General features: G+C 36.7%; 1 pseudogene; it reads left to right on the forward strand.

Moving 5' to 3' along the window:
• The first annotated feature begins 5,107 nt into the window (after window positions 1–5,107).
• Window positions 5,108–5,206, forward strand: LOC122114760 (annotated as a pseudogene).
• Window positions 5,207–6,537: the final 1,331 nt, after the last annotated feature.

Consider the following 6,537-nt stretch of genomic DNA (forward strand, 5'->3'; position numbering starts at 1 on the left):
CTCTAGCTGACTCAACCAGATCTGAACGGCTCTACCCACAATTTTCCCCTTTTCTATTAAAAGGACCATCATTATGGTGACCCGTTGTTGGAGGCATTTTTGCCAGGAGTGCAAGAATTTAATAATTCCTAGGAGAGTAAGCCCTACAAGTGCAAGGCCTCCCCAGATGACCAGAGAGGATGGCAAAAACCATTGTTGTAACTTTTAAAGCACATCTTCTAAAAAGGAGGCAGCGGGAATAAGCTGTATGGTGGTCTGGTTTAGGTGGGTAAGATCATGCAGCAAGTTTTGGGTGAAGTTTAAGTACTTAAGGGACCAAGGGCCTTCGATGTAGTTACTAAGTTCAGTGAAATTGGGTGCAGGAGTGGAAAGCTGACAGACCGAAGTAGTCATAGCATTACATAGTCCTCCTTGTTGTAATCAAAGAAACGTAATCTGTTCTTGGAGCAAGTCTATTCATTGTTGGAGCACAAGGAGGCCTCCCTTAAGATGATTGAGGGATGAGCTGGTTTATCTGTTTCATGGTGGACACGCTTTGGGACAGCAATATAGCGGCGGTGGTAGCTGAAGCCTCTGTAGCAATGATTACGGACCCGATTGCAAGGATCAATCCTACTGCTCTTTTAGTGCGCGGACGAATCAATTGAACCTGGGAAAACTGAGAGTCATTAGTAGCCAGAACAATAAATGGGGGAACACGTACCAAACCTGCAAAAGGATATGAGTCATTGGGTTGCCAGTGATTGCTGAGAGTGCCAGTAGTGGAGGAGTTGTCTCCTAGACAAAAAAAGAACGGGGCTCTAACCACTACCATTCCTGACACCTGGTCATATCCAGATCAGTTGAAGAGACGAGTATTGGCCAATAGGAAAGGGGACAAACCGAGGCAGGAATATGATGAGCAAACGATTGGCATGGGGAGTCCTAGGTCTCCCAATCGTCCTCCTGAAGAGTCATAAAACTCCTTTAGATTTTGTGGTTTGTGATCTTTTTCAGATTGGTTGTATATAGCTGGGTCTCTACCCTTAAAAGAGTTTTAAAAGAGAAATTATGAAGATGAAGCAGTGGGTGAGGCTTCAATAGACTTGAAGCCAAGCTGTGTTTAATTGGAAATCAGGAAAGAGCTGAGAGGAGGACATACAAGTAGGACACAGAAGTGTTGTCCTTTTGTAACAGACCTTTCTTCCAAGGAATGGGTGATTTACCTCTATTCTTCTCCATACATCTTGGTGAGCAAATGCAAGAACAAGAGAAAAATAATATATTGTAATAATTTTGCAAAGAATAACTTCACTGTTCCTGATATGGTATGTAAGGAGAGTCTTAAGTGAGAAGATAAAAATGGAGTATTTTTTGGTTTCCTCTAAGCATCTTGTTAGCAAAATATATCCTTGAGGTTAGAATTGATTGAAACAAAAAGTGATGGAGTACTTATTTTTCTGGGCAATTTAGACACAAGAAGACTTTCAAGGTAAAGGAAAAATAAAAAAGTTAGCCAAGTATTTGTAATCACAGCTTCTTTGACTGGTTTTCTGGAGACGATTTTTACATTAGATTTGTCCCCATTAACATAAATGTTGTTTCATGGCAACCAAATGCAAGAGGAAAGGTTAATGGACTCGCTTAGTCAATTAAACAGCATAATCAAAAAAATGGCAAATAATCTTTAGTGAATTATTTGACCAATTACTTTGCCAGAATAAAGAAAGAAAATGTAATTCAAAAAGAATTGACCTAAAAGTATGAATAAAATGTAGTGAAGAGAGATGAGAGAAAAAATAGTGGATTGTTTTCTCTACAGTGGAGTAATGGGTTCTTCATCTTGTTTCTTCCATTCCATCTTTCCAAGCTATCAATTGTGGCACAGGACTGGAGTATCCAGTTCAGACAAAGAGAACTCATAGAAGAAAGATAATATTTGCACACATATAGGTGATTTATAACCTTAGATAATCTATTTAAATCTTTTCAGAATCCTCCCCTACACCAAACTGCCCTCTTTGAACATCTTTGTTTGCTTTTACCAAGACTTCCCTCCATTAACTGCTTAAAATTTTTGAGAGGTCATATTCATACTCCCTAGAGAGTGCTGTTTGGTTGTGATTTTTATGTGTTTTTGTGTTTTTAACTGAATTTCCAAAGGTTGTGCAAGTGTCTTACAATTAAATATGTCCAACTAATTATCCATTGCTCCTGGATCACAGTGACTCCTTCTATCATTCTCAACCACCCCCTTCCCCAAGATTTATTTCCGATTTACCACTTCCTTTCTCAAATGTGTAGATTGAGTATTCTAGCTGTACTTGCCCCTTGTTCCATTTTTCATTCATTTTATGTCTTTAATATTATGCCTGTCTGGTTTCAACTTCCTGATAGTCATTCTGTTAAACTGTCTGTTAATATTTGAAAGGTTTATATACATTCCATGCAGTTTCAGTCCTGCATATACTTGAACTGATGTCAGCTTATATTTCCATAATTCATTCATCTGCAATAACAATTTGCAAGACTGGAGACTTGAAACACCTAGACATGATTATATTCTCATTCATTTGAAGATTAATCTTTAGTCAACAAGAAAGTTTAAAAATGGCTTTGAATGTATTCTTAACTACCAGTTTTTATAATGGGCTTTGTAAAATGATGTGTGATTATTTTATTTTACATGGAATAAGACTTTCTACCTCCTATAAGTTTTGGAAAAAGAAGAAAACCAACATTTACTACTATAGAGGAATATGATAGAAATAGAAGATAGATTTTGTCACATCTCAGATGAGTAACCATACTCAAGATTTAAAGACATATTTATTACTATGCTAGACAGAGGGAAAACAAAACAGTATATGATAAGGCAAGTATTTATGACTTTTTAAAATGCCCCTTATTAAGTGATGAAATTTACTTTATTAGCTAACGTTTGGGGTTGAAATAAGGGAGGCTGATCCATTTAACAAATTTCTGGAAGGCACCTACTGAACAACACAAATGGTGCGTGGTACTATTTCTAGATTTTAATGAATGTTTGAACCTGTTTGACATTAGTGCTGGGTAAATAAATCAACTCTATTGTATCTTGCTCCCTACACTTGAAAAACTTGTAATGTCACTAAGTGTCATCTACTTATCAAAGGTTATTTTGGCAAGTGTGATCTCAAAAAGTTTATTTGAAAAGGAATACACTTTCAGGAGATTAAATGTAGTTTGGTTTGAGAATGACAACCTTTTTATACCACAGAACCAAGTTGTACTAAAGTACCAGTGTTTTGAAGCACTACCGATCTTCTCAATTAATGTTCTGCTGAATTACCTTTGACCTCTAAGTCATGTTTTCCTGATCATGGTAGATCAATCACGGATCCATCCTTACAGGAACTATTTTTTGGGCCCACTTATGCTGGACTGATATATTACATTAGTCATTAAGGGAGGGGTATTAAAAATAATCTTGTGACATTTTTTGATCTTGTTCACTCATATGGGCTGGCCATCTGTAAATTCAGTTTGAAATACAGTAATTTCTCTCGATTTTGTGACTTCATCTTTCATTTTAAGTTACCTTGCATTACACAATTGCTTGCTGCTAATTCTTGTTTCTCAAGGAATTGGAGCCCTGAAATATAAGAAATGAGAAATTGAGATGGATTTTCAGTTACTTTCTGCTGGCATGTTGCGTAGGCTTAGGTGAGAAGTCTTGCCCCTGTTATCTAATGATGCAGGTAACTCAGCCATAAGATATTAGGAACCATGGGTCTATAGAAGAATAATGTCTTTTAGATATCATATTAGCACAATTGGAGTATAATCTGTAGAATGCATCAGAAATATGGAGAAAAACAGTTTGGGACCAGTGAGTTAAAACAATAAACAGAGCATCAGAGTAAAATCTCTTATAGATTAGAGGAAACAACATTGATTTTTAACAATGTGAATTCAGAAGACCATGAACACATAGAAGGTATCACAAGTTTATATCGAATACATTGCATTGATACTTTTTATATTCTAATATATATTCTAAACCTAATTATTTATATTCCAATACTATTTATTGGAATAAATAAATATCAATTTACTTTTCAAATTATCAATTGATTCTAGTAAGTTTCACTGTGTGAAATATAAAATCAACACATATAAATATAAAATATATAACTATATATAACATAATATAATGGCACATGTTTTGCATTGTTCTGTTTTGGTTAGGGTATCAAAAGCAACTCTGTTTTAAAGTATTATTCCATTATCTCTACCTCAGTGTTTGGTAGAGTTAGATTTAAACCTTTACCTTTTGTAGATTTACAGACTGAAGGCAAGAGGAAACATTACCAATTTAAGGCCTAATATCAAGGAGAAACATATGGACTTCTCCTGGAGCTATGAAAATATTTGGTGATAGAAAAGCATTAGTCTAAGTTCCTGCCTGGTTGGAAGGTAGATAGGCCAGGACATTAGGTAATCATGCATATGAACAATTTTTTCACCTTCTTGGCTTTAGCTACTTTTGAAATGGTAGGTATAATAAAAAATTATATTTTGATAAAAACCTTCTAGTCTGAAAAGTTCTGTCTGAAATATTCATCTTTCTATGATCCCTTGGAACTAAGATTTGTTTTGTTCAAGTAAGACAATTTACACTATCAGGGTAAGATATTCTGGTTGGTCTGATATTACATGGAAGAATGGTAAAGTGTCAAGTAGACATTTGTGCCAATGAGACTTCATTTGGGAAAATTTCAGCTGCAGAAGTTTAGAAGTAGCTCTTAAGCAAGGCTTACTTTGAATCTGTTAGCTACACAGAGCTAACTCAGTTGGATAAATAAGTACTTGAAAAAGCCATCCCTTTTGGACCTAGCTAAAAATGCTTCAAAGTATGATTAAATCTAAAATGAAAACGATTTAAAATAGTCATTGACAAAAAAATTGCAAACGTGAGCAATCAATTGAACAATATAATTATTTTCCATTATACACAGAATTTTAGGGAAAGAAGATCAGTAGCATTGTTAGGAACAAAAATGTTTCCTTGTTACATATAGGCACCCAAGGATATAATCCTGTATAAATATTGCATCATTAACTACCTAAATTTAGAGGACATTATATGCTTCAGCAGCACGTATATCAAAATTACACCAATACAGAGATTAACATGGCAATTGCAAAGGATGATATGAAAATCTGTGAATTATTCCATAATTTTCATTCTTCAGATGCAAGAAATTAAAAACAATTATTAAAAAGTTGATTACAAAATTACAAGTGTAACAATACATGTAATTCATATAAATAAAAGTTAGTTTGACATCAGTTAAATCTTCACCTTAGAAAGGCCTTTACATTGCATAATCTTTATAAAACTTTTAAAATTAGAAAACATTGTAATTTTATTCCAAAGAAATATACTATAAAGACCTAGTAAAAAAGGAATCTTAAACTGTTTTGGTATGGAATGCAATCTGAAAGGACACATTTATTAATGAACCTATATATTATAAAACAATGTAGTATTCAAAGTCTTATATCTAGGAAAGAATAAAATAGATTATGGGCATTATACAAACAGAATACAGAATATTTTAAAGTATAATTTTTCAGATAAGCACCAGAAATATCTTTGGTTTCTTTAGTACTCATTTCACCAGATAAATTAAAATTATATCTGAATAAAAAAAGCAAAAACTCGAGGGGGTCCAAGATGGCGACCGGGAAGTAGGGGAATGCCACAGCTCTCCCCAACCAAAAAGAGAGTTCGAGTTCCAACGTTTAATCTCCCCAAGATACCGACAACAAAAAAATCAACATCCAGAGATAAACAGGAGTAAAAAGAAGAATTTCACAACAGAGAAGCATGAAGACCCCTCCCCCAACGTCTAATGGTCACAAAGCAGCGTGCCAAGCCATGGCCAGCCTGGCCTGGTGGGAGCTGCCGGTGGCCCAGAGACACAGGGAGCTGTGTGCAGATCACCCGCACCAAAGCCCCTTGAGGTACCAGTGTCAGACCAGCTGATCGTGACGAATGAAGAAACCTCTGAGCAGGGAACTTACACAAAGATCCCACCCCTTCCCCTCACTCTCCATTCGAGCAGAGAGGCTCCATCCCACAAAAGCCACTCAGCACCATGGCAGGAACCTCAGAGATACATGAGATGCCCACAGAACACCAGAGCAGAAGAACTGAAAGGAACTGATGCTGATCAAGAGAGCGCAAACAGAGACAAACCCCAGAGATCAGCACCTGCACAGAGGCCCCTTCCCCACCCCTCGGGTGGAGGCCGGAGGCCCATCCCGTGGAGTGGACACAAACAGTATCAATGGAGGCAGTGACAGAAAAGAAACACACGGAGCCACCACCTTTCAGCCTAGCCCACAACTACCTCAATTGAACTCTCACTGCAACGGCAACCAGCAACCTACATCACACAGAAACAACTAGCTCCAGGGTGAGTACCCCGCAGGGGACAGTGTATTCCTCAAAGGAGACCAGAGCTGGTGGGAATCCCCAGACCCCCTACCCCAAAACCTGCACCACAG

Source organism: Dipodomys spectabilis, unplaced genomic scaffold (genome assembly GCF_019054845.1).
Source record: "Dipodomys spectabilis isolate Male_0828 unplaced genomic scaffold, ASM1905484v1 ptg000109l, whole genome shotgun sequence".
NCBI lineage: Eukaryota > Metazoa > Chordata > Mammalia > Rodentia > Heteromyidae > Dipodomys > Dipodomys spectabilis.